We start from the raw sequence: 5,000 nt of genomic DNA, 5'->3' as shown, positions 1-5,000 counted from the left end.
CTATTCCTATATCTGGAATTTCCTTTATCATTCGTATCGACAGAAAGAAAACGACGAAATGAATACAATTAAAACAACAAATAAAAAAATCCTAACCTAAAATGAACCTACATTTTTTTTTCCACACTTGGCATGGAACAGTCTCGAACGCGGGTCTGCAAATTGCTAGGCCACAGCGTTAACCGTTCCTCCATTTTGACGATTTTTTTTTTTATATTGATGATAATGGTGAATTTAACCTAAGCATTCTTACATTAATTTGCCTGTCTTATGTATTCAATGAAGTGCTACAATTTATAACTGTGAAACTGTACTAAAGAAGCCACAGGTCAGAGAGAGAGAGAGAGAGAGAGAGAGAGAGAGAGAGAGAGAGAGAGAGAGAGAGAGAGAGAGAGAGAGAGAAAGGAGAGAGAAAAAGACACAGAAAGAAGGAGAGAGGGACGAAGACACAGAGAGAAGAGAGAGAAAGACAAAATAAAAATGAAATAGACACAAAGTACAAACAAAAATCAAGACACTAACCAAAATAACCTCAAAGTCATGACATATAAAACGCGCATAGTTATCAGTATATGACATATAGACAACAATAAAGTTAGATCATATCTTTTCACATACCCTTTCTGTTCAATTACCTTGACCTTGTATCTACAGCACCCACGATTCTGCCTTACCCTTCTCTCCGTGATACATGCTTCCGTTGTCTCGCCCAAATTTGGCCTTTAGGGTTCGGTAAGGACATGTAAAATCAGAATGAAAATCTTGAATGGACTCTTTCGATACGTGAGCGAGTTTCCTACACAGACATACAAACATACATGCAGGCAAAGCAACACACACACATGAATAGATCTTTCTTAATACTTTTGTTAGTCCCTTATTTTTTATCAGGAAATATCTTCGTATGCAGCAGTGTCCCGTATCATTATACTGCCCTTGATTATAGATTATTATTTTTTTTTTCTGAATGATCCTCTCCACACATACATGTTATCATCTTTTGGTCGGTTTGTTAAAATTGTGCGAGATAAGAAGTCCCAATGAATATCTATTATACGGACATGCATATATACTGAAATAAATACATATCTATCAGTCTAGACATGCATAGCTACCGGATAGATAGATAGATAAATGTAAATCTATTAGGTATATAGACCGATATTCATCTATTTCTGCGGGTATGCATGTCCGTATAGATACACATTAATAGGGTCAGGCCTCGAATAATTTTAACAAATCGGCCGATTATCTTGATTTTTTTTTTTTTTTTTAAATCTCTACCGTTATACGCACTATTATACACACCATCATTATGATCACTACATCGACTCATCACACACAACAAATGCTTACTTCCCCCTCTCCCTCTCCCTCCCCCCCTTCACCACCCTCTCTCTCTCTCTCTCTCTCTTCCTGTATATATCTGTTCGTTTGTCTGACTCTCTCTGTCTCTCCTTGTCTCGTCTCTGCTACTATCTCTCTCCATCTCTCTTTATGTCTCTGCTACTTAAGCTATACCAAGCAAGATGATAAAGATGAAGCTACACCTATCCAAAATAATCTTTTTTTTCTCTCTCTCTCTCTCGTTCTGACTGTATTTCTGTTCGTTTGTCTGGCTTTGTATGTTTTCTCTCTTTCCCTCCTTATCTCTGCTACTGCTTCTCTCTCTCTCTCTTTCTCTTTCTCTCTCTCTCTCTCTCTCTCTTCCTCTATGTCTGTTCGACTTTCTAGCTCTATATATCTTCTCTCTCTCTGTATCTCCTTGTGTCCAGTATCATTATATTGCCCTTGATTATAAATAGTAATAAAAATATATTTCTTTCAAACACAATTCATACATACTGAAATAAATACAAATTTCTCAGTCTAGATACCCATATCTACCGGATAGATAGATAAATAAATGTATATTTATTAGCTAGATATGCATATATTTCTGCGGGTATGAATATATGCACATTAATTGGGTCAAGTCTGGCACAATTTTTTTTATCACTATCATCATCACTACATCCGACTCATCACACACAAAACAATGTATGTTTCCTTCTCCCTCTCCTTATTTTTTCTCTCAGTCACTATTATGATTTATAGTTGATGATATGCTACATGCTATCAAAAAAAAAAAAAAAAAAAAAAAACTTGTATATGTTCTCACCGCGAATATTCTGATTCTGAGTCAGTGTTGGCCAAAACACCATAAGAACTTGTTAATATGGGAGGGAAGCTGCATCTATACAAAATAATCTCTCCCGCACCCCCCCCCCCAACCCTTTACCTGTATATGTCTGTTCGTCTGTCTGGCTCTGTATGTCTTCTCTCTCTGTTTCTGCTAGCATCTCTCTCTCTCTATCTCTTTCTTTCTCTTTCTCTCTCTCGCTCCTCTCTTTCTCTCTCTCGCTCCTCTCTTTCTCTCTCTTCTCCTGTCTCTCCTTTTCTCTGTCTCTCTCTTCGACTGTATATGTCTGTTCGTCTATTTGGTTCTGTATGTCTTCTCTCTCTCTCTCTCCTTGTCTCTGCTCCTGTCTTTATCTCTTTTTCTCTTTCTATTTCCACATTAATTGGGTCAGGACTCGGACAGTTTTAACAAATTAGCCGATTATCTTGATTTTTTTATCTCTACCATTATACGCACTATTATACACACTATCATCACTACATCCGACTCATCACACACAAAATAATGCATACTTCCTTCCTCTCCGTATCTTTCTCTGTCACTGATATGTTTATAGTTGATAATATGCCTACATACTATCAGATATATAAGAAAAAAAGATTTGGTCTTGTTCTCATCGGGAATCGAACCCGAGCTCTCCTGACTCAGAGTCAGTCATGCTGACCACTACACCATGAGAACGTATTATTAAGAAGAGGAAGCTATATCTATAGAAAATTATCTCCTTTCTCTCTCTCTCTCTCTGCCTGTGTATGTTTGTTCGTCTGTCTGGCTCTACATGTCTTCTTTCTCTCTCTCTCTCTCTCTCTCTTTGTTTCTGCTACTATCTCCCTCTCTATCTCTATCTCTCTTTCTCTCTCCTTTACTCTCTCGCTCCTCTCTTTCTCTCTCTCTCTCTCAGTCTCTCTCTATCTCTCATTCTATCTCTGTATTCGATTGTATATGTCCTTGTTTCTGCTATTGTCTCTCTCTCTATCTCTCCTTGTCTCTGATACTGCCTCTGTCTCTTTCTCTCTTTCTCTTTCTATTTCCACATTAACTGGATGAGGCACTATCATCATCACTACATCCGACTCACCACACACAAAACAATGCTTGTTTCCTTTTCCCTCTCCTTATCTTTCTCTCTGTCACTATTATGATTATACTTGAGGATATGCCTACATACTATCAAATATAAAAATAAGCTCTATTATCATTCTCAACAGGAATTGAACCCGAGCTCTTTCTTTCTCTCTCTCTCTCTGCCTGTGTATGCCTGTTTGTGTGTCTGCCTCTTTATGTCTTCTCTTTCCTTGTCTTTGCTACTCTCTCTCTCTATGTATTTCTGCTACTGTCTGTAAGTCTGACTTTCTCCCCCCCACCTCATACCTTTATCATAAACCCTCTGATTTGTATCCATCAGAAGGGTGAAGAGGTGAAGGAGGAGAAGAGCGAGATAGAGGGAAAATGAGAGAGCGAAAATTAACATATATATATATATATATATATATATATATATATATATATAGATAGATAGATAGATAGATAGATAGATAGATAGATAGATAGATAGATAGATAGATAAAGAGAGAGAGAGAGAGAGAGAGAAAGAGGAATATATATAATTATTTTCTCCTTCATCTTTCCCTCCACTGCAGTATTTTTCGTTGTTCTCTGTGAGGTTGACGTGTGCCTCGTGTTTCTCCCTGTCGCCGTTTGATGTCGCTTTACGTCGCATTTTTCGGTTGTCCTCTTCTCCTCCACAGTATCCTCTCTATGTATCATTCTGCCACACACATGTGCACACAGGTTTGCGCATACACACTGACATACACACAAACACACAAACTTACAAACATGTGCTAATATATATGTATATATATATATATATATATATATATATACATATATATACATATTTGTGTGCAAACATACAATAAAATATATATGTATAATATATATATATATATATATATATATATATATATATATATATTTACATAGATACATTTATGTATGTATGTATGTATCTATCTATCAATCTACACACACACACACTCACACACACACACACACACACACACACACACACACACACACACACACACACACACACACACACATATATATATATATATATATATATATATATATATATATATATATATATATATGTTATATGTCCACTCACATATTCCCGTTTCGTGTTTCCTTAAACGCCGTATTCTCTCCCTTAATCCACCTCCCAGAAGAGCGATGTTCAAGAAGCCTTTGTTTCAGAGAACAATTCTCTTCATCCCCGAGTTTGATGCTGATGTCGGAAACGCAATAAGGTTCATCTTCAGACGAGATATTCAAGACATCACAGACCTTAACTGAACATGTAATACGAAACACAAGTAAATACTCGAGGACTTATAGGGTCTGCAAATTACTAGGCCACAGCGTTAACCATTCCTCCATTCCTCCGATCTTCTTTTATAAAACCAAAGCACTTGTTGCATCATCCTATGAAAGGTGAACTTGAACATGTATCTGTCTGTCTTACGTATTCAATGAAGTTCTGCAATCTAAAGCTGCGAAACTAACCTAAAGAAGCCCATGGCCAGACTTAGAGAGAGAGAAAGAGAAAAGGAGCCAAAAAAAGATAGAGAAAGAGAAATAATAGAGAGAGAGGAGGGGAGAACACAGAGAGAACGAGAGAGAAAAAATACTTACGCAAAGGACAAACAAACATCAAGAAACTAACTAAAATAACTTCAAAGTCATCCATCAAAAATCCGCGCATACTTATCAATACACGATATATACACAACAATAAATTGGGACATAACAG

At 36.8% G+C, this 5,000-nt stretch overlaps 1 non-coding gene across 1 annotated transcript; it reads right to left on the bottom strand.

Annotated features, from left to right (window-relative positions):
• Positions 1–2,790: 2,790 nt before the first annotated feature.
• Positions 2,791–2,863, bottom strand: TRNAQ-CUG (transfer RNA glutamine (anticodon CUG)). The gene has a single exon. It is a non-coding gene; the product is annotated as a tRNA-Gln (tRNA).
• Positions 2,864–5,000: the final 2,137 nt, after the last annotated feature.

This window comes from Penaeus vannamei, chromosome 15 (genome assembly GCF_042767895.1).
Source record: "Penaeus vannamei isolate JL-2024 chromosome 15, ASM4276789v1, whole genome shotgun sequence".
NCBI classification, from domain to species: Eukaryota; Metazoa; Arthropoda; class Malacostraca; order Decapoda; family Penaeidae; genus Penaeus; species Penaeus vannamei.
The sequence above is the reverse complement of the archived record's forward strand: the minus strand, read 5'-3'. Positions and strand labels throughout refer to the sequence as shown.